The sequence below is a fragment of the Pseudophryne corroboree genome, chromosome 8, assembly GCF_028390025.1.
Source record: "Pseudophryne corroboree isolate aPseCor3 chromosome 8, aPseCor3.hap2, whole genome shotgun sequence".
Classification (NCBI taxonomy): domain Eukaryota; kingdom Metazoa; phylum Chordata; class Amphibia; order Anura; family Myobatrachidae; genus Pseudophryne; species Pseudophryne corroboree.
The window spans coordinates 163647635-163672166 of record NC_086451.1 but is presented as its reverse complement, the minus strand read 5'-3'; the positions used below and the strand labels follow the sequence as shown (position 1 = coordinate 163672166).

Here is a 24532-nt window from a genome sequence, read left to right as displayed (position 1 = left end):
TTCAAGCTGGAAAGATGATTTTAATATATCACTTGTACATTTTGTATTGCTCTTCTGGTGACAATGTAGTTTGTTTTTGTCAATTACCCTTTTAATAATAGGGTAAAGAAAATTAAGTGGATTTTTTAAAGAAAACTATACTGTCAATATACTATTAAAACAAATTAAAATGGTAAAAGTTATTGTACTTTAAGTAAAAATAAAAGAGCAAAAATATCAATCCCAGTTTTGATTACTTAAATTAACAAAAAAAAATGCATATAGCAAAGGATAGTTTCAATCTGCCTACCTCTGGGTTATGGGCCCAGCATGCTTCCATTGCAGTACTCTGCTGCACATGTAAGTGCAAGAGATCCTGAAGCACTCACTCATCATGGGAAAGTACCAATGTGTTTCTTCGTTGGTTGATGGAAGAAACATCTTACAAAAACTCTCCAGATTATTGACTTTTTAAAGTTTTTCTAGGAAACGTTCTAGATGTATGCTTATTAGCCTTTGTCAGTATATACTTTTTGCAAAGTGTCTCTGTGGCGCAATCGGTTAGTGTGTCCGGCTACTAACCAAAAGGTTGGTGGTTCAATCCCACCCAGGGACGTAATTGAACTTATCAGATTTTGGTGATCTTTAAGTAGACAAGTCAAAATTTCAAACCCCCTCTTATGGTGTAGGGTACCTGGCCTTCTCTGATGTAATCAGAGTTAGATTTGATTCAGTGATTTTATAAAAACAGCTAGGAAGCACAATTTAGCAGTGGGTTGCAGAGAAAAAGAAATATGCTGGCAAAAAAAATCCAATTGAGTGATTAAACAGCTCTTCATTTTCTGGCTTTATTTTTATGCTAACAAATTTGTTCTCTGAAAAGTGTCCACAAAGCCAAGTCTCTGATTAACACCTTTGTAGGGATGGTTTTTCACCTATTACTAAATTAAACTTGCTTCATTGGAAAGGCAGTAAGATGCATCCTCATTTCAATGTCTACTGAAATAATACAGGTTGACACCAGGAAACATTAACGCCACTGCATCCTTGCTGCTTTCTCATGTAGAAGTCTGTTTAATGTGAAAACAAGGTGATATCTAATTAGCACACAGGTAAGGAATTAAGAAAATCTTTATTTAAGGGTGAAGATGTTTCTCACAAAATCGTTGCCCCAATGCATCATTGAAATTCAAGCTGGAAAGATGATTTTAATATATCACTTGTACATTTTGTATTGCTCTTCTGGTGACAATGTAGTATGTTTTTGTCAATTACCCTTTTAATAATAGGGTAAAGAAAATTAAGTGGATTTTCTTTACCCTATTATTAAATGCACTGGCGTAAAAATAAAGCCAGAAAATGAAGAGCTGTTTAATCACTCAATTGGATTTTTTTGCCAGCATATTTCTTTTTCTCTGCAACCCACTGCTAAATTGTGCTTCCTAGCTGTTTTTATAAAATCACTGAATCAAATCTAACTCTGATTACATCAGAGAAGGCCAGGTACCCTACACCATAAGAGGGGGTTTGAAATTTTGACTTGTCTACTTAAAGATCACCAAAATCTGATAACAAGGTCAATTACATCCCTGGGTGGGATTGAACCACCAACCTTTTGGTTAATAGCCATACACACTAACTGATTGCGCCACAGAGACACTTTGCAAAAGTACATACTGACAAAGGCTAATAAGCATTCATCTAAAACGTTTCCTAGAAAAACTTTAAAAATTCAATAATCTGGAGAGTTTTTGTAAGATGTTTCTTCCATCAACCAACGAAGAAACACATTGGTACTTTCTCATGATGAGTGAGTGCTTCAGAATCTATTGCACTTACATGTGCCGCAGAGTACAGCAATGGAAGCATGCTGGGCACATAACCCAGAGGTAGGCAGATTGAAACTATCCTCTGCTATATGCATTTTTTTTTGTTAATTAAAGTAATCCAAAACTGGGATTGATATGTTGGCTCTTTTATTTTTACTTACAGTACAATAACTTTTACCATTTTAATTTGTTTTAATAGTATATTGACAGTATTGTTTTCTTTCAAAAATCCACTTAATTTTCTTTACCCTATTATTAAAATGGTAATTGACAAAAACAAACTACATTGTCACCAGAAGAGCAATACAAAATGTACAAGTGATATATTAAAATCATCTTTCCAGCTTGAATTTCAATGATGCATTGGGGCAACGATTTTGTGAGAAACATTTTCACCCTTAAATAAAGATTTTCTTAATTCCTTACCTGTGTGCTAATTAGATATCACCTTGTTTTCACATTAAACAGACTTCCACATGAGAAAGCAGCAAGGATGCAGTGGCGTTAATGTTTCCTGGTGTCAACCTGTATTATTTCAGTAGACATTGAAATGAGGATGCATCTTGCTGCCTTTCCAATGAAGCAAGTTTAATTTAGTAATAGGTTAAAAACCATCCTTACAAAGGTGTTAATCAGAGACTTGGCTTTGTGGACACTTTTCAGAGAACAAATTTGTTAGCATAAAAATAAAGCTAGAAAATTAAGAGCTGTTTAATCACTCAATTGGATTTTTTTTTGCCAGCATATTTCTTTTTCTCTGCAACCCACTGCTAAATTGTGCTTCCTAGCTGTTTTTATAAAATCACTGAATCAAATCTAACTCTGATTACATCAGAGAAGGCCAGGTACCCTACACCAGAACAGGGGGTTTGAAATTTTGACTTGTCTACTTAAAGATCACCAAAATCTGATAACAAGGTCAATTACGTCCCTGGGTGTGATTGAACCACCAACCTTTTGGTTAATAGCCATGCACACTAACTGATTGCGCCACAGAGACACTTTGCAAAAGTCCATACTGACAAAGGCTAATAAGCATTCATCTAAAACGTTTCCTAGAAAAACTTTAAAAAGTCAATAATCTGGAGAGTTTTTGTAAGATGTTTCTTCCATCAACCAACGAAGAAACACATTGGTACTTTCCAATGATGAGTGAGTGCTTCAGGATCTCTTGCACTTACATGTGCAGCAGAGTACAGCAATGGAAGCATGCTGGGCCCATAACCCAGCGGTAGGCAGATTGAAACTATCCTCTGCTATATGCATTTTTTTTTGTTAATTAAAGTAATCCAAAACTGGGATTGATATTTTGGCTCTTTTATTTTTACTTAAAGTACAATATCTTTTACCATTTTAATTTGTTTTAATAGTATATTGACAGTATTGTTTTCTTTCAAAAATCCACTTAATTTTCTTTACCCTATTATTAAAATGGTAATTGACAAAAACAAACTACATTGTCACCAGAAGAGCAATACAAAATGTACAAGTGATATATTAAAATCATCTTTCCAGCTTGAATTTCAATGATGCATTGGGGCAACGATTTTGTGAGAAACATCTTCACCCTTAAATAAAGATTTTCTTAATTCCTTACCTGTGTGCTAATTAGATATCACCTTGTTTTCACATTAAACAGACTTCCACATGAGAAAGCAGCAAGGATACAGTGGCGTTAATGTTTCCTGGTGTTAACCTGTATTATTTCAGTAGACATTGAAATGAGGATGCATCTTGCTGCCTTTCCAATGAAGCAAGTTTAATTTAGTAATAGGTGAAAAACCATCCCTACAAAGGTGTTAATCAGAGACTTGGCTTTGTGGACACTTTTCAAAGAACAAATTTGTTAGCATAAAAATAAAGCCAGAAAATGAAGAGCTGTTTAATCACTCAATTGGATTTTTTTTGCCAGCATATTTCTTTTTCTCTGCAACCCACTGCTAAATTGTGCTTCCTAGCTGTTTTTATAAAATCACTGAATCAAATCTAACTCTGATTACACCAGAGAAGGCCAGGTACCCTACGCCACAGGTTCTCAAACTCGGTCCTCAGGACCCCACACAGTGCATGTTTTGTAGGTCTCCTCACAGAATCACAAGTTAAATAATTAGCTCCACCTGTGGACCTTTTAAAATGTGTCAGTGAGTAATTAATACACCTGTGCACTTGCTTGGTTACCTGCAAAACATGCACTGTGTGGGGTCCTGAGGACCGAGTTTGAGAACCCCTGCCCTACACCATAACAGGGGGTTTGAAATTTTGACTTGTCTACTTAAAGATCACCAAAATCTGATAACAAGGTCAATTACGTCCCTGGTTGGGATTGAACCACTAACCTTTTGGTTAGTAGCCGGACACACTAACCGATTGCGCCACAGAGACACTTTGCAAAAAGTACATACTGACAAAGTCTAATAAGCATACATCTAGAACGTTTCCTAGAAAAACTTTAAAAAGTCAATAATCTGGAGAGTTTTTGTAAGATGTTTCTTCCATCAACCAATGAAGACACACATTGGTACTTTCCCATGATGAGTGAGTGCTTCAGGATCTATTGCACTTACATGTGCAGCAGAGTACAGCAATGGAAGCATGCTGGGCACATAACCCAGAGGTAGGCAGATTGAAACTAGCCTCTGCTATATGCATTTTTTTTGTTAATTAAAGTAATCCAAAACTGGGATTGATATGTTGGCTCTTTTATTTTTACTTACAGTACAATAACTTTTACCATTTTAATTTGTTTTAATAGTATATAGACAGTATTGTTTTCTTTCAAAAATCCACTTAATTTTCTTTACCGTATTATTAAAATGGTAATTTACAAAAACAAACTACATTGTCACCAGAAGAGCAATACAAAATGTACAAGTGATATATTAAAATCATCTTTCCAGCTTGAATTTCAATGATGCATTGGGGCAACGATTTTGTGAGAAACATTTTCACCCTTAAATAAAGATTTTCTTAATTCCTTACCTGTGTGCTAATTAGATATCACCTTGTTTTCACATTAAACAGACTTCCACATGAGAAAGCAGCAAGGATGCAGTGGCGTTAATGTTTCCTGGTGTCAACCTGTATTATTTCAGTAGAAATTGAAATGAGGATGCATCTTGCTGCCTTTCCAATGAAGCAAGTTTAATTTAGTAATAGGTTAAAAACCATCCTTACAAAGGTGTTAATCAGAGACTTGGCTTTGTGGACACTTTTCAGAGAACAAATTTGTTAGCATAAAAATAAAGCCAGAAAATGAAGAGCTGTTTAATCACTCAATTGGATTTTTTTTGCCAGCATATTTCTTTTTCTCTGCAACCCACTGCTAAATTGTGCTTCCTAGCTGTTTTTATAAAATCAATGAATCAAATCTAACTACATCAGAGAAGGCCAGGTACCCTACACCAGAACAGGGGGCTTGAAATTTTGACTTGTCTACTTAAAGATCACCAAAATCTGATAACAAGGTCAATTACGCCCCTGGGTGGGATTGAACCACCAACCTTTTGGTTTATAGCCATACACACTAACTGATTGCGCCACAGAGACACTTTGCAAAAGTACATACTGACAAAGGCTAATAAGCATTCATCTAAAACGTTTCCTAGAAAAATTTTAAAAAGTCAATAATCTGGAGAGTTTTTGTAAGATGTTTCTTCCATCCACCAACGAAGAAACACATTGGTACTTTCCCATGATGAGTGAGTGCTTCAGGATCTCTTGCACTTACATGTGCAGCAGAGTACTGCAATGGAAGCATGCTGGGCCCATAACCCAGAGGTAGGCAGATTAAAACTATCCTCTGCTATATGCATTTTTTTTGGTAATTAAAGTAATCCAAAACTGGGATTGATATTTTTGCTCTTTTATTTTTCATTAAAGTACAATAACTTTTACCATTTTAATTTGTTTTAATAGTATATTGAAAGTATTGTTTTCTTTTAAAAATCCACTTAATTTTCTTTACCCTATTATTAAAATGGTAATTGACAAAAACAAACTACATTGTCACCAGAAGAGCAATACAAAATGTACAAGTGATATATTAAAATCATCTTTCCAGCTTGAATTTCAATGATGCATTGGGGCAACGATTTTGTGAGAAACATTTTCACCCTTAATTAAAGATTTTCTTAATTCCTTACCTGTGTGCTAATTAGATATCACCTTGTTTTCACATTAAACAGACTTCCACATGAGAAAGCAGCAAGGATGCAGTGGCGTTAATGTTTCCTGGTGTCAACCTGTATTATTTCAGTAGACATTGAAATGAGGATGCATCTTGCTGCCTTTCCAATGAAGCAAGTTTAATTTAGTAATAGGTGAAAAACCATCCTTACAAAGGTGTTAATCAGAGACTTGGCTTTGTGGAAACTTTTCAGAGAACAAATTTGTTAGCATAAAAATAAAGCCAGAAAATGAAGAGCTGTTTAATCACTCAATTGGATTTTTTTGCCATCATATTTCTTTTTCTCTGCAACCCACTGCTAAATTGTGCTTCCTAGCTGTTTTTATAAAATCACTGAATCAAATCTAACTCTGATTACATCAGAGAAGGCCAGGTACCCTACACCATAAGAGGGGGTTTGAAATTTTGACTTGTCTACTTAAAGATCACCAAAATCTGATAACAAGGTCAATTACGTCCCTGGGTGGGATTGAACAACCAACCTTTTGGTTAATAGCCATACACACTAACTGATTGCGCCACAGAGACACTTTGCAAAAGTCCATACTGACAAAGGCTAATAAGCATTCATCTAAAACGTTTCCTTGAAAAACTTTAAAAAGTCAATAATCTGGAGAGTTTTTGTAAGATGTTTCTTCCATCAACCAACGAAGAAACACATTGGTACTTTCCCATGATGACTGAGTGCTTCAGGATCTCTTGCACTTACATGTGCAGCAGAGTACAGCAATGGAAGCATGCTGGGCCCATAACCCAGCGGTAGGCAGATTGAAACTATCCTTTGCTATATTCATTTTTTTTGTTAATTTAAGTAATCAAAACTGGGATTGATATTTTTGCTCTTTTATTTTTACTTGAAGTACAATAACTTTTACCATTTTAATTTGTTTGAATAGTATATTGACAGTATAGTTTTCTTTAAAAAATCCACTTAATTTTCTTTACCCTATTATTAAAAGGGTAATTGACAAAAACAAACTACATTGTCACCAGAAGAGCAATACAAAATGTACAAGTGATATATTAAAATCATCTTTCCAGCTTGAATTTCAATGATGCATTGGGGCAACGATTTTGTGAGAAACATCTTCACCCTTAAATAAAGATTTTCTTAATTCCTTACCTGTGTGCTAATTAGATATCACCTTGTTTTCACATTAAACAGACTTCCACATGAGAAAGCAGCAAGGATGCAGTGGCGTTAATGTTTCCTGGTGTCAACCTGTATTATTTCAGTAGAAATTGAAATGAGGATGCATCTTGCTGCCTTTCCAATGAAGCAAGTTTAATTTAGTAATAGGTGAAAAACCATCCCTACAAAGGTGTTAATCAGAGACTTGGCTTTGTGGACACTTTTCAGAGAACAAATTTGTTAGCATAAAAATAAAGCCAGAAAATGAAGAGCTGTTTAATCACTCAATTGGATTTTTTTTTGCCAGCATATTTCTTTTTCTCTGCAACCCACTGCTAAATTGTGCTTCCTATCTGTTTTTATAAAATCACTGAATCAAATCTAACTCTGATTACATCAGAGAAGGCCAGGTACCCTACACCATAACAGGGGGTTTGAAATTTTGACTTGTCTACTTAAAGATCACCAAAATCTGATAACAAGGTCAATTACGTCCCTGGATGGGATTGAACCACCAACCTTTTGGTTAGTAGCCAGACACACTAACCGATTGCGCCACAGAGACACTTTGTAAAAATTACATACTGACAAAGGCTAATAAGCATACATCTAGAACGTTTCCTAGAAAAACTTTAAAAAGTCAATAATCTGGAGAGTTTTTGTAAGATGTTTCTTCCATCAACCAACGAAGAAACACATTGGTACTTTCCCATGATGAGTGAGTGCTTCAGGATCTCTTGCACTTACATGTGCAGCAGAGTACTGCAATGGAAGCATGCTGGGCCCATAACCCAGAGGTAGGCAGATTGAAACTATCCTTTGCTATATGCATTTTTTTTTGTTAATTTAAGTAATCAAAACTGGGATTGATATTTTTGCTCTTTTATTTTTACTTAAAGTACAATAACTTTTACCATTTTAATTTGTTTTAATAGTATATTGACAGTATAGTTTTCTTTAAAAAATCCACTTAATTTTCTTTACCCTATTATTAAAAGGGTAATTGACAAAAACAAACTACATTGTCACCAGAAGAGCAATACAAAATGTACAAGTGATATATTAAAATCATCTTTCCAGCTTGAATTTCAATGATGCATTGGGGCAACGATTTTGTGAGAAACATCTTCACCCTTAAATAAAGATTTTCTTAATTCCTTACCTGTGTGCTAATTAGATATCACCTTGTTTTCACATTAAACAGACTTCTACATGAGAAAGCAGCAAGGATGCAGTGGCGTTAATGTTTCCTGGTGTCAACCTGTATTATTTCAGTAGACATTGAAATGAGGATGCATCTTGCTGCCTTTCCAATGAAGCAAGTTTAATTTAGTAATAGGTGAAAAACCATCCCTACAAAGATGTTAATCAGAGACTTGGCTTTGTGGACACTTTTCAGAGAACAAATTTGTTAGCATAAAAATAAAGCCAGAAAACGAATAGCTGTTTAATCACTCAATTGGATTTTTTTTGCCAGCATATTTCTTTTTCTCTGCAACCCACTGCTAAATTGTGCTTCCTAGCTGTTTTTATAAAATCAATGAATCAAATCTAACTCTGATTACATCAGAGAAGGCCAGGTACCCTACACCAGAACAGGGGGTTTGAAATTTTGACTTGTCTACTTAAAGATCACCAAAATCTGATAACAAGGTCAATTACGTCCCTGGTTGGGATTGAACCACCAACCATTTGGTTAGTAGCCAGACACACTAACCGCTTGCGCCACAGAGACACTTTGCAAAAACCACATACTGACAAATGCTAATAAGCATACATCTAGAACGTTTCCTAGAAAAACTTTAAAAAGTCAATAATCTGGAGAGTTTTTGTAAAATGTTTCTTCCATCAACCAACGAAGAAACACATTGGTACTTTCCCATGATGAGTGAGTGCTTCAGGATCTCTTGCACTTACATGTGCAGCAGAGTACTGCAATGGAAGCATGCTGGGCCCATAACCCAGAGGTAGGCAGATTGAAACTATCCTTTGCTATATGCATTTTTTTTGTTAATTTAAGTAATCAAAACTGGGATTGATATTTTTGCTCTTTTATTTTTACTTGAAGTACAATAACTTTTACCATTTTAATTTGTTTGAATAGTATATTGACAGTATAGTTTTCTTTAAAAAATCCACTTAATTTTCTTTACCCTATTATTAAAAGGGTAATTGACAAAAACAAACTACATTGTCACCAGAAGAGCAATACAAAATGTACAAGTGATATATTAAAATCATCTTTCCAGCTTGAATTTCAATGATGCATTGGGGCAACGATTTTGTGAGAAACATCTTCACCCTTAAATAAAGATTTTCTTAATTCCTTACCTGTGTGCTAATTAGATATCACCTTGTTTTCACATTAAACAGACTTCTACATGAGAAAGCAGCAAGGATGCAGTGGCGTTAATGTTTCCTGGTGTCAACCTGTATTATTTCAGTAGACATTGAAATGAGGATGCATCTTGCTGCCTTTCCAATGAAGCAAGTTTAATTCAGTAATAGGTGAAAAACCATCCCTACAAAGGTGTTAATCAGAGACTTGGCTTTGTGGACACTTTTCAGAGAACAAATTTGTTAGCATAAAAATAAAGGCAGAAAATGAAGAGCTGTTTAATCACTCAATTGGATTTTTTTTGCCAGCATATTTCTTTTTCTCTGCAACCCACTGCTAAATTGTGCTTCCTAGCTGGTTTTATAAAATCAATGAATCAAATCTAACTCTGATTACATCAGAGAAGGCCAGGTACCCTACACCAGAACAGGGGGTTTGAAATTTTGACTTGTCTACTTAAAGATCACCAAAATCTGATAACAAGGTCAATTACGTCCCTGGTTGGGATTGAACCACCAACCATTTGGTTAGTAGCCGGACACACTTACCGATTGCGCCACAGAGACACTTTGCAAAAAGCACATACTGACAAAGGCTAATAAACATACATCTAGAACGTTTCCTAGAAAAACTTTAAAAAGTCAATAATCTGGAGAGTTTTTGTAAGATGTTTCTTCCATCCACCAACGAAGAAACACATTGGTACTTTCCCATGATGACTGAGTGCTTCAGGATCTCTTGCACTTACATGTGCAGCAGAGTACTGCAATGGAAGCATGCTGGGCCCATAACCCAGAGGTAGGCAGATTAAAACTATCCTCTGCTATATGCATTTTTTTTGTTAATTAAAGTAATCCAAAACTGGGATTGATATTTTTGCTCATTTATTTTTCATTAAAGTACAATAACTTTTACCATTTTAATTTGTTTTAATAGTATATTGAAAGTATTGTTTTCTTTTAAAAATCCACTTAATTTTCTTTACCCTATTATTAAAATGGTAATTGACAAAAACAAACTACATTGTCACCAGAAGAGCAATACAAAATGTACAAGTGATATATTAAAATCATCTTTCCAGCTTGAATTTCAATGATGCATTGGGGCAACGATTTTGTGAGAAACATTTTCACCCTTAAATAAAGATTTTCTTAATTCCTTACCTGTGTGCTAATTAGATATCACCTTGTTTTCACATTAAACAGACTTCCACATGAGAAAGCAGCAAGGATGCAGTGGCGTTAATGTTTCCTGGTGTCAACCTGTATTATTTCAGTAGAAATTGAAATGAGGATGCATCTTGCTGCCTTTCCAATGAAGCAAGTTTAATTTAGTAATAGGTGAAAAACCATCCCTACAAAGGTGTTAATCAGAGACTTGGCTTTGTGGACACTTTTCAGAGAACAAATTTGTTAGCATAAAAATAAAGCCAGAAAATGAAGAGCTGTTTAATCACTCAATTGGATTTTTTTTGCCAGCATATTTCTTTTTCTCTGCAACCCACTGCTAAATTGTGCTTCCTATCTGTTTTTATAAAATCACTGAATCAAATCTAACTCTGATTACATCAGAGAAGGCCAGTTACCCTACACCATAACAGGGGGTTTGAAATTTTGACTTGTCTACTTAAAGATCACCAAAATCTGATAACAAGGTCAATTACGTCCCTGGGTGGGATTAAACCACCAACCTTTTGGTTAGTAGCCAGACACACTAACCGATTGCGCCACAGAGACACTTTGCAAAAATTACATACTGACAAAGGCTAATAAGCATACATCTAGAACGTTTCCTAGAAAAACTTTAAAAAGTCAATAATCTGGAGAGTTTTTGTAAGATGTTTCTTCCATCAACCAACGAAGAAACACATTGGTACTTTCCCATGATGAGTGAGTGCTTCAGGATCTCTTGCACTTACATGTGCAGCAGAGTACTGCAATGGAAGCATGCTGGGCCCATAACCCAGAGGTAGGCAGATTGAAACTATCCTTTGCTATATGCATTTTTTTTGTTAATTTAAGTAATCAAAACTGGGATTGATATTTTTGCTCTTTTATTTTTACTTAAAGTACAATAACTTTTACCATTTTAATTTGTTTTAATAGTATATTGACAGTATAGTTTTCTTTAAAAAATCCACTTAATTTTCTTTACCCTATTATTAAAAGGGTAACTGACAAAAACAAACTACATTGTCACCAGAAGAGCAATACAAAATGTACAAGTGATATATTAAAATCATCTTTCCAGCTTGAATTTCAATGATGCATTGGGGCAACGATTTTGTGAGAAACATCTTCACCCTTAAATAAAGATTTTCTTAATTCCTTACCTGTGTGCTAATTAGATATCACATTGTTTTCACATTAAACAGACTTCTACATGAGAAAGCAGCAAGGATGCAGTGGCGTTAATGTTTCCTGGTGTCAACCTGTATTATTTCAGTAGACATTGAAATGAGGATGCATCTTGCTGCCTTTCCAATGAAGCAAGTTTAATTTAGTAATAGGTGAAAAACCATCCCTACAAAGGTGTTAATCAGAGACTTGGCTTTGTGGACACTTTTCAGAGAACAAATTTGTTAGCATAAAAATAAAGCCAGAAAATGAAGAGCTGTTTAATCACTCAATTGGATTTTTTTTGCCAGCATATTTCTTTTTCTCTGCAACCCACTGCTAAATTGTGCTTCCTAGCTGTTTTTATAAAATCAATGAATCAAATCTAACTCTGATTACATCAGAGCAGGCGAGGTACCCTACACCAGAACAGGGGGTTTGAAATTTTGACTTGTCTACTTAAAGATCACCAAAATCTGATAACAAGGTCAATTACGTCCCTGGGTGGGATTGAACCACCAACCATTTGGTTAGTAGCCAGACACACTAACCGATTGTGCCACAGAGACACTTTGCAAAAAGTACATACTGACAAAGGCTAATAAGCATACATCTAGAACGTTTCCTAGAAAAACTTTAAAAAGTCAATAATCTGGAGAGTTTTTGTAAGATGTTTCTTCCATCAACCAACGAAGAAACACATTGGTACTTTCCCATGATGACTGAGTGCTTCAGGATCTCTTGCACTTACATGTGCAGCAGAGTACTGCAATGGAAGCATGCTGGGCCCATAACCCAGAGGTAGGCAGATTGAAACTATCCTTTGCTATATGCATTTTTTTTTGTTAATTTAAGTAATCAAAACTGGGATTGATATTTTTGCTCTTTTATTTTTACTTAAAGTACAATATCTTTTACCATTTTAATTTGTTTTAATAGTATATTGACAGTATAGTTTTCTTTCAAAAATCCACTTAATTTTCTTTACCCTATTATTAAAATGGTAATTGACAAAAACAAACTACATTGTCACCAGAAGAGCAATACAAAATGTACAAGTGATATATTAAAATCATCTTTCCAGCTTGAATTTCAATGATGCATTGGGGCAACGATTTTGTGAGAAACATTTTCACCCTTAAATAAAGATTTTCTTAATTCCTTACCTGTGTGCTAATTAGATATCACCTTGTTTTCACATTAAACAGACTTCCACATGAGAAAGCAGCAAGGATGCAGTGGCGTTAATGTTTCCTGGTGTCAACCTGTATTATTTCAGTAGACATTGAAATGAGGATGCATCTTGCTGCCTTTCCAATGAAGCAAGTTTAATTTAGTAATAGGTTAAAAACCATCCTTACAAAGGTGTTAATCAGAGACTTGGCTTTGTGGACACTTTTCAGAGAACAAATTTGTTAGCATAAAAATAAAGCTAGAAAATTAAGAGCTGTTTAATCACTCAATTGGATTTTTTTTTGCCAGCATATTTCTTTTTCTCTGCAACCCACTGCTAAATTGTGCTTCCTAGCTGTTTTTATAAAATCACTGAATCAAATCTAACTCTGATTACATCAGAGAAGGCCAGGTACCCTACACCAGAACAGGGGGTTTGAAATTTTGACTTGTCTACTTAAAGATCACCAAAATCTGATAACAAGGTCAATTACGTCCCTGGTTGGGATTGAACCACTAACCTTTTGGTTAGTAGCCGGACACACTAACCGATTGCGCCACAGAGACACTTTGCAAAAAGTACATACTGACAAAGTCTAATAAGCATACATCTAGAACGTTTCCTAGAAAAACTTTAAAAAGTCAATAATCTGGAGAGTTTTTGTAAGATGTTTCTTCCATCAACCAATGAAGACACACATTGGTACTTTCCCATGATGAGTGAGTGCTTCAGGATCTATTGCACTTACATGTGCAGCAGAGTACAGCAATGGAAGCATGCTGGGCACATAACCCAGAGGTAGGCAGATTGAAACTAGCCTCTGCTATATGCATTTTTTTTGTTAATTAAAGTAATCCAAAACTGGGATTGATATGTTGGCTCTTTTATTTTTACTTACAGTACAATAACTTTTACCATTTTAATTTGTTTTAATAGTATATAGACAGTATTGTTTTCTTTCAAAAATCCACTTAATTTTCTTTACCGTATTATTAAAATGGTAATTGACAAAAACAAACTACATTGTCACCAGAAGAGCAATACAAAATGTACAAGTGATATATTAAAATCATCTTTCCAGCTTGAATTTCAATGATGCATTGGGGCAACGATTTTGTGAGAAACATTTTCACCCTTAAATAAAGATTTTCTTAATTCCTTACCTGTGTGCTAATTAGATATCACCTTGTTTTCACATTAAACAGACTTCCACATGAGAAAGCAGCAAGGATGCAGTGGCGTTAATGTTTCCTGGTGTCAACCTGTATTATTTCAGTAGAAATTGAAATGAGGATGCATCTTGCTGCCTTTCCAATGAAGCAAGTTTAATTTAGTAATAGGTTAAAAACCATCCTTACAAAGGTGTTAATCAGAGACTTGGCTTTGTGGACACTTTTCAGAGAACAAATTTGTTAGCATAAAAATAAAGCCAGAAAATGAAGAGCTGTTTAATCACTCAATTGGATTTTTTTTGCCAGCATATTTCTTTTTCTCTGCAACCCACTGCTAAATTGTGCTTCCTAGCTGTTTTTATAAAATCAATGAATCAAATCTAACTACATCAGAGAAGGCCAGGTACCCTACACCAGAACAGGGGGCTTGAAATTTTGACTTGTCTACTTAAAGATCACCAAAATCTGATAACAAGGTCAATTACGCCCCTGGGTGGGATTGAACCACCAACCTTTTGGTTTATAGCCATACACACTAACTGATTGCGCCACAGAGACACTTTGCAAAAGTACATACTGACAAAGGCTAATAAGCATTCATCTAAAACGTTTCCTAGAAAAACTTTAAAAAGTCAATAATCTGGAGAGTTTTTGTAAGATGTTTCTTCCATCCACCAACGAAGAAACACATTGGTACTTTCCCATGATGAGTGAGTGCTTCAGGATCTCTTGCACTTACATGTGCAGCAGAGTACTGCAATGGAAGCATGCTGGGCCCATAACCCAGAGGTAGGCAGATTAAAACTATCCTCTGCTATATGCATTTTTTTTGGTAATTAAAGTAATCCAAAACTGGGATTGATATTTTTGCTCTTTTATTTTTCATTAAAGTACAATAACTTTTACCATTTTAATTTGTTTTAATAGTATATTGAAAGTATTGTTTTCTTTTAAAAATCCACTTAATTTTCTTTACCCTATTATTAAAATGGTAATTGACAAAAACAAACTACATTGTCACCAGAAGAGCAATACAAAATGTACAAGTGATATATTAAAATCATCTTTCCAGCTTGAATTTCAATGATGCATTGGGGCAACGATTTTGTGAGAAACATTTTCACCCTTAATTAAAGATTTTCTTAATTCCTTACCTGTGTGCTAATTAGATATCACCTTGTTTTCACATTAAACAGACTTCCACATGAGAAAGCAGCAAGGATGCAGTGGCGTTAATGTTTCCTGGTGTCAACCTGTATTATTTCAGTAGAAATTGAAATGAGGATGCATCTTGCTGCCTTTCCAATGAAGCAAGTTTAATTTAGTAATAGGTGAAAAACCATCCTTACAAAGGTGTTAATCAGAGACTTGGCTTTGTGGAAACTTTTCAGAGAACAAATTTGTTAGCATAAAAATAAAGCCAGAAAATGAAGAGCTGTTTAATCACTCAATTGGATTTTTTTGCCATCATATTTCTTTTTCTCTGCAACCCACTGCTAAATTGTGCTTCCTAGCTGTTTTTATAAAATCACTGAATCAAATCTAACTCTGATTACATCAGAGAAGGCCAGGTACCCTACACCATAAGAGGGGGTTTGAAATTTTGACTTGTCTACTTAAAGATCACCAAAATCTGATAACAAGGTCAATTACGTCCCTGGGTGGGATTGAACCACCAACCTTTTGGTTAATAGCCATACACACTAACTGATTGCGCCACAGAGACACTTTGCAAAAGTCCATACTGACAAAGGCTAATAAGCATTCATCTAAAACGTTTCCTTGAAAAACTTTAAAAAGTCAATAATCTGGAGAGTTTTTGTAAGATGTTTCTTCCATCAACCAACGAAGAAACACATTGGTACTTTCCCATGATGACTGAGTGCTTCAGGATCTCTTGCACTTACATGTGCAGCAGAGTACAGCAATGGAAGCATGCTGGGCCCATAACCCAGCGGTAGGCAGATTGAAACTATCCTTTGCTATATGCATTTTTTTTGTTAATTTAAGTAATCAAAACTGGGATTGATATTTTTGCTCTTTTATTTTTACTTGAAGTACAATAACTTTTACCATTTTAATTTGTTTGAATAGTATATTGACAGTATAGTTTTCTTTAAAAAATCCACTTAATTTTCTTTACCCTATTATTAAAAGGGTAATTGACAAAAACAAACTACATTGTCACCAGAAGAGCAATACAAAATGTACAAGTGATATATTAAAATCATCTTTCCAGCTTGAATTTCAATGATGCATTGGGGCAACGATTTTGTGAGAAACATCTTCACCCTTAAATAAAGATTTTCTTAATTCCTTACCTGTGTGCTAATTAGATATCACCTTGTTTTCACATTAAACAGACTTCCACATGAGAAAGCAGCAAGGATGCAGTGGCGTTAATGTTTCCTGGTGTCAACCTGTATTATTTCAGTAGAAATTGAAATGAGGATGCATCTTGCTGCCTTTCCAATGAAGCAAGTTTAATTTAGTAATAGGTGAAAAACCATCCCTACAAAGGTGTTAATCAGAGACTTGGCTTTGTGGACACTTTTCAGAGAACAAATTTGTTAGCATAAAAATAAAGCCAGAAAATGAAGAGCTGTTTAATCACTCAATTGGATTTTTTTTTGCCAGCATATTTCTTTTTCTCTGCAACCCACTGCTAAATTGTGCTTCCTAGCTGTTTTTATAAAATCAATGAATCAAATCTAACTCTGATTACATCAGAGAAGGCCAGGTACCCTACACCAGAATAGGGGGTTTGAAATTTTGACTTGTCTACTTAAAGATCACCAAAATCTGATAACAAGGTCAATTACGTCCCTGGTTGGGATTGAACCACCAACCATTTGGTTAGTAGCCAGACACACTAACCGATTGCGCCACAGAGACACTTTGCAAAAACCACATACTGACAAATGCTAATAAGCATACATCTAGAACGTTTCCTAGAAAAACTTTAAAAAGTCAATAATCTGGAGAGTTTTTGTAAAATGTTTCTTCCATCAACCAACGAAGAAACACATTGGTACTTTCCCATGATGAGTGAGTGCTTCAGGATCTCTTGCACTTACATGTGCAGCAGAGTACTGCAATGGAAGCATGCTGGGCCCATAACCCAGAGGTAGGCAGATTGAAACTATCCTCTGCTATATGCATTTTTTTTGTTAATTAAAGTAATCCAAAACTGGGATTGATATTTTTGCTCATTTATTTTTCATTAAAGTACAATAACTTTTACCATTTTAATTTGTTTTAATAGTATATTGAAAGTATTGTTTTCTTTTAAAAATCCACTTAATTTTCTTTACCCTATTATTAAAATGGTAATTGACAAAAACAAACTACATTGTCACCAGAAGAGCAATACAAAATGTACAAGTGATATATTAAAATCATCTTTCCAGCTTGAATTTCAATGATGCATTGGGGCAACGATTTTGTGAGAAACATTTTCACCCTTAATTAAAGATTTTCTTAATTCCTTACCTGTGTGCTAATTAGATATCACCTTGTTTTCACATTAAACAGACTTCCACATGAGAAAGCAGCAAGGATGCAGTGGCGTTAATGTTTCCTGGTGTCAACCTGTATTATTTCAGTAGACATTGAAATGAGGATGCATCTTGCTGCCTTTCCAATGAAGCAAGTTTAATTTAGTAATAGGTGAAAAACCATCCTTACAAAGGTGTTAATCAGAGACTTGGCTTTGTGGAAACTTTTCAGAGAACAAATTTGTTAGCATAAAAATAAAGCCAGAAAATGAAGAGCTGTTTAATCACTCAATTGGATTTTTTTGCCATCATATTTCTTTTTCTCTGCAACCCACTGCTAAATTGTGCTTCCTAGCTGTTTTTATAAAATCACTGAATCAAATCTAACTCTGATTACATCAGAGAAGGCCAGGTACCCTACACCATAAGAGGGGGTTTGAAATTTTGACTTGTCTACTTAAAGATCACCAAAATCTGATAACAAGGTCAATTACGTCCCTGGGTGGGATTGAACCACCAACCTTTTGGTTAATAGCCATACACACTAACTGATTGCGCCACAGAGACACTTTGCAAAAGTCCATACTGACAAAGGCTAATAAGCATTCATCTAAAACGTTTCCTTGAAAAACTTTAAAAAGTCAATAATCTGGAGAGTTTTTGTAAGATGTTTCTTCCATCAACCAACGAAGAAACACATTGGTACTTTCCCATGATGACTGAGTGCTTCAGGATCTCTTGCACTTACATGTGCAGCAGAGTACAGCAATGGAAGCATGCTGGGCCCATAACCCAGCGGTAGGCAGATTGAAACTATCCTTTGCTATATGCATTTTTTTGTTAATTTAAGTAATCAAAACTGGGATTGATATTTTTGCTCTTTTATTTTTACTTGAAGTACAATAACTTTTACCATTTTAATTTGTTTGAATAGTATATTGACAGTATAGTTTTCTTTAAAAAATCCACTTAATTTTCTTTACCCTATTATTAAAAGGGTAATTGACAAAAACAAACTACATTGTCACCAGAAGAGCAATACAAAATGTACAAGTGATATATTAAAATCATCTTTCCAGCTTGAATTTCAATGATGCATTGGGGCAACGATTTTGTGAGAAACATCTTCACCCTTAAATAAAGATTTTCTTAATTCCTTACCTGTGTGCTAATTAGATATCACCTTGTTTTCACATTAAACAGACTTCCACATGAGAAAGCAGCAAGGATGCAGTGGCGTTAATGTTTCCTGGTGTCAACCTGTATTATTTCAGTAGAAATTGAAATGAGGATGCATCTTGCTGCCTTTCCAATGAAGCAAGTTTAATTTAGTAATAGGTGAAAAACCATCCCTACAAAGGTGTTAATCAGAGACTTGGCTTTGTGGACACTTTTCAGAGAACAAATTTGTTAGCATAAAAATAAAGCCAGAAAATGAAGAGCTGTTTAATCACTCAATTGGATTTTTTTTGCCAGCATATTTCTTTTTCTCTGCAACCCACTGCTAAATTGTGCTTCCTATCTGTTTTTATAAAATCACTGAATCAAATCTAACTCTGATTACATCAGAGAAGGCCAGGTACCCTACACCATAACAGGGGGTTTGAAATTTTGACTTGTCTACTTAAAGATCACCAAAATCTGATAACAAGGTCAATTACGTCCCTGGATGGGATTGAACCACCAACCTTTTGGTTAGTAGCCAGACACACTAACCGATTGCGCCACAGAGACACTTTGTAAAAATTACATACTGACAAAGGCTAATAAGCATACATCTAGAACGTTTCCTAGAAAAACTTTAAAAAGTCAATAATCTGGAGAGTTTTTGTAAGATGTTTCTTCCATCAACCAACGAAGAAACACATTGGTACTTTCCCATGATGAGTGAGTGCTTCAGGATCTCTTGCACTTACATGTGCAGCAGAGTACTGCAATGGAAGCATGCTGGGCCCATAACCCAGAGGTAGGCAGATTGAAACTATCCTTTGCTATATGCATTTTTTTTTGTTAATTTAAGTAATCAAAACTGGGATTGATATTTTTGCTCTTTTATTTTTACTTAAAGTACAATAACTTTTACAATTTTAATTTGTTTTAATAGTATATTGAAAGTATTGTTTTCTTTTAAAAATCCACTTAATTTTCTTTACCCTATTATTAAAAGGGTAATTGACAAAAACAAACTACATTGTCACCAGAAGAGCAATACAAAATGTACAAGTGATATATTAAAATCATCTTTCCAGCTTGAATTTCAATGATGCATTGGGGCAACGATTTTGTGAGAAACATTTTCACCCTTAAATAAAGATTTTCTTAATTCCTTACCTGTGTGCTAATTAGATATCACCTTGTTTTCACATTAAACAGACTTCCACATGAGAAAGCAGCAAGGATGCAGTGGCGTTAATGTTTCCTGGTGTCAACCTGTATTATTTCAGTAGAAATTGAAATGAGGATGCATCTTGCTGCCTTTCCAATGAAGCAAGTTTAATTTAGTAATAGGTGAAAAACCATCCCTACAAAGGTGTTAATCAGAGACTTGGCTTTGTGGACACTTTTCAGAGAACAAATTTGTTAGCATAAAAATAAAGCCAGAAAATGAAGAGCTGTTTAATCACTCAATTGGATTTTTTTTGCCAGCATATTTCTTTTTCTCTGCAACCCACTGCTAAATTGTGCTTCCTATCTGTTTTTATAAAATCAATGAATCAAATCTAACTCTGATTACATCAGAGAAGGCCAGGTACCCTACACCATAACAGGGGGTTTGAAATTTTGACTTGTCTACTTAAAGATCACCAAAATCTGATAACAAGGTCAATTACGTCCCTGGGTGGGATTAAACCACCAACCTTTTGGTTAGTAGTCAGACACACTAACTGATTGCGCCACAGAGACACTTTGTAAAAATTACATACTGACAAAGGCTAATAAGCATACATCTAGAACGTTTCCTAGAAAAACTTTAAAAAGTCAATAATCTGGAGAGTTTTTGTAAGATGTTTCTTCCATCAACCAACGAAGAAACACATTGGTACTTTCCCATGATGAGTGAGTGCTTCAGGATCTCTTGCACTTACATGTGCAGCAGAGTACTGCAATGGAAGCATGCTGGGCCCATAACCCAGAGGTAGGCAGATTGAAACTATCCTTTGCTATATGCATTTTTTTTTGTTAATTTAAGTAATCAAAACTGGGATTGATATTTTTGCTCTTTTATTTTTACTTAAAGTACAATAACTTTTACCATTTTAATTTGTTTTAATAGTATATTGACAGTATAGTTTTCTTTAAAAAATCCACTTAATTTTCTTTACCCTATTATTAAAAGGGTAACTGACAAAAACAAACTACATTGTCACCAGAAGAGCAATACAAAATGTACAAGTGATATATTAAAATCATCTTTCCAGCTTGAATTTCAATGATGCATTGGGGCAACGATTTTGTGAGAAACATCTTCACCCTTAAATAAAGATTTTCTTAATTCCTTACCTGTGTGCTAATTAGATATCACCTTGTTTTCACATTAAACAGACTTCTACATGAGAAAGCAGCAAGGATGCAGTGGCGTTAATGTTTCCTGGTGTCATCCTGTATTATTTCAGTAGACATTGAAATGAGGATGCATCTTGCTGCCTTTCCAATGAAGCAAGTTTAATTTAGTAATAGGTGAAAAACCATCCCTACAAAGGTGTTAATCAGAGACTTGGCTTTGTGGACACTTTTCAGAGAACAAATTTGTTAGCATAAAAATAAAGCCAGAAAATGAAGAGCTGTTTAATCACTCAATTGGATTTTTTTTGCCAGCATATTTCTTTTTCTCTGCAACCCACTGCTAAATTGTGCTTCCTAGCTGTTTTTATAAAATCAATGAATCAAATCTAACTCTGATTACATCAGAGCAGGCGAGGTACCCTACACCAGAACAGGGGGTTTGAAATTTTGACTTGTCTACTTAAAGATCACCAAAATCTGATAACAAGGTCAATTACGTCCCTGGGTGGGATTGAACCACCAACCATTTGGTTAGTAGCCAGACACACTAACCGATTGCGCCACAGAGACACTTTGCAAAAAGTACATACTGACAAAGGCTAATAAGCATACATCTAGAACGTTTCCTAGAAAAACTTTAAAAAGTCAATAATCTGGAGAGTTTTTGTAAGATGTTTCTTCCATCAACCAACGAAGAAACACATTGGTACTTTCCCATGATGACTGAGTGCTTCAGGATCTCTTGCACTTACATGTGCAGCAGAGTACTGCAATGGAAGCATGCTGGGCCCATAACCCAGAGGTAGGCAGATTGAAACTATCCTTTGCTATATGCATTTTTTTTTGTTAATTTAAGTAATCAAAACTGGGATTGATATTTTTGCTCTTTTATTTTTACTTAAAGTACAATATCTTTTACCATTTTAATTTGTTTTAATAGTATATTGACAGTATAGTTTTCTTTCAAAAATCCACTTAATTTTCTTTACCCTATTATTAAAATGGTAATTGACAAAAACAAACTACATTGTCACCAGAAGAGCAATACAAAATGTACAAGTGATATATTAAAATCATCTTTCCAGCTTGAATTTCAATGATGCATTGGGGCAACGATTTTGTGAGAAACATTTTCACCCTTAAATAAAGATTTTCTTAATTCCTTACCTGTGTGCTAATTAGATATCACCTTGTTTTCACATTAAACAGACTTCCACATGAGAAAGCAGCAAGGATGCAGTGGCGTTAATGTTTCCTGGTGTCAACCTGTATTATTTCAGTAGACATTGAAATGAGGATGCATCTTGCTGCCTTTCCAATGAAGCAAGTTTAATTTAGTAATAGGTTAAAAACCATCCTTACAAAGGTGTTAATCAGAGACTTGGCTTTGTGGACACTTTTCAGAGAACAAATTTGTTAGCATAAAAATAAAGCTAGAAAATTAAGAGCTGTTTAATCACTCAATTGGATTTTTTTTTGCCAGCATATTTCTTTTTCTCTGCAACCCACTGCTAAATTGTGCTTCCTAGCTGTTTTTATAAAATCACTGAATCAAATCTAACTCTGATTACATCAGAGAAGGCCAGGTACCCTACACCAGAACAGGGGGTTTGAAATTTTGACTTGTCTACTTAAAGATCACCAAAATCTGATAACAAGGTCAATTACGTCCCTGGGTGTGATTGAACCACCAACCTTTTGGTTAATAGCCATGCACACTAACTGATTGCGCCACAGAGACACTTTGCAAAAGTCCATACTGACAAAGGCTAATAAGCATTCATCTAAAACGTTTCCTAGAAAAACTTTAAAAAGTCAATAATCTGGAGAGTTTTTGTAAGATGTTTCTTCCATCAACCAACGAAGAAACACATTGGTACTTTCCAATGATGAGTGAGTGCTTCAGGATCTCTTGCACTTACATGTGCAGCAGAGTACAGCAATGGAAGCATGCTGGGCCCATAACCCAGCGGTAGGCAGATTGAAACTATCCTCTGCTATATGCATTTTTTTTTGTTAATTAAAGTAATCCAAAACTGGGATTGATATTTTGGCTCTTTTATTTTTACTTAAAGTACAATAACTTTTACCATTTTAATTTGTTTTAATAGTATATTGACAGTATTGTTTTCTTTCAAAAATCCACTTAATTTTCTTTACCCTATTATTAAAATGGTAATTGACAAAAACAAACTACATTGTCACCAGAAGAGCAATACAAAATGTACAAGTGATATATTAAAATCATCTTTCCAGCTTGAATTTCAATGATGCATTGGGGCAACGATTTTGTGAGAAACATCTTCACCCTTAAATAAAGATTTTCTTAATTCCTTACCTGTGTGCTAATTAGATATCACCTTGTTTTCACATTAAACAGACTTCCACATGAGAAAGCAGCAAGGATACAGTGGCGTTAATGTTTCCTGGTGTTAACCTGTATTATTTCAGTAGACATTGAAATGAGGATGCATCTTGCTGCCTTTCCAATGAAGCAAGTTTAATTTAGTAATAGGTGAAAAACCATCCCTACAAAGGTGTTAATCAGAGACTTGGCTTTGTGGACACTTTTCAAAGAACAAATTTGTTAGCATAAAAATAAAGCCAGAAAATGAAGAGCTGTTTAATCACTCAATTGGATTTTTTTTGCCAGCATATTTCTTTTTCTCTGCAACCCACTGCTAAATTGTGCTTCCTAGCTGTTTTTATAAAATCACTGAATCAAATCTAACTCTGATTACACCAGAGAAGGCCAGGTACCCTACACCATAACAGGGGGTTTGAAATTTTGACTTGTCTACTTAAAGATCACCAAAATCTGATAACAAGGTCAATTACGTCCCTGGTTGGGATTGAACCACTAACCTTTTGGTTAGTAGCCGGACACACTAACCGATTGCGCCACAGAGACACTTTGCAAAAAGTACATACTGACAAAGTCTAATAAGCATACATCTAGAACGTTTCCTAGAAAAACTTTAAAAAGTCAATAATCTGGAGAGTTTTTGTAAGATGTTTCTTCCATCAACCAATGAAGACACACATTGGTACTTTCCCATGATGAGTGAGTGCTTCAGGATCTATTGCACTTACATGTGCAGCAGAGTACAGCAATGGAAGCATGCTGGGCACATAACCCAGAGGTAGGCAGATTGAAACTAGCCTCTGCTATATGCACTTTTTTTGTTAATTAAAGTAATCCAAAACTGGGATTGATATGTTGGCTCTTTTATTTTTACTTACAGTACAATAACTTTTACCATTTTAATTTGTTTTAATAGTATATAGACAGTATTGTTTTCTTTCAAAAATCCACTTAATTTTCTTTACCGTATTATTAAAATGGTAATTGACAAAAACAAACTACATTGTCACCAGAAGAGCA

General features: G+C 34.8%; 6 non-coding genes across 6 annotated transcripts; 1 reads left to right on the top strand and 5 right to left on the bottom strand.

Annotated features, from left to right (window-relative positions):
* The first annotated feature begins 521 nt into the window (after window positions 1-521).
* TRNAS-ACU (transfer RNA serine (anticodon ACU)) lies at window positions 522-595 on the top strand. The gene has a single exon. It is a non-coding gene; the product is annotated as a tRNA-Ser (tRNA).
* Window positions 596-7617: 7022 nt separating this feature from the next.
* TRNAS-ACU (transfer RNA serine (anticodon ACU)) lies at window positions 7618-7691 on the bottom strand. Its single transcript has one exon. It is a non-coding gene; the product is annotated as a tRNA-Ser (tRNA).
* Window positions 7692-11126: 3435 nt separating this feature from the next.
* On the bottom strand, window positions 11127-11200 carry TRNAS-ACU (transfer RNA serine (anticodon ACU)). Its single transcript has one exon. It is a non-coding gene; the product is annotated as a tRNA-Ser (tRNA).
* Window positions 11201-12295: 1095 nt separating this feature from the next.
* Window positions 12296-12369, bottom strand: TRNAS-ACU (transfer RNA serine (anticodon ACU)). The gene has a single exon. It is a non-coding gene; the product is annotated as a tRNA-Ser (tRNA).
* A 6934-nt stretch (window positions 12370-19303) lies between these two features.
* On the bottom strand, window positions 19304-19377 carry TRNAS-ACU (transfer RNA serine (anticodon ACU)). The gene has a single exon. It is a non-coding gene; the product is annotated as a tRNA-Ser (tRNA).
* A 2266-nt stretch (window positions 19378-21643) lies between these two features.
* TRNAS-ACU (transfer RNA serine (anticodon ACU)) lies at window positions 21644-21717 on the bottom strand. Its single transcript has one exon. It is a non-coding gene; the product is annotated as a tRNA-Ser (tRNA).
* Between the last annotated feature and the right edge of the window lie 2815 nt (window positions 21718-24532).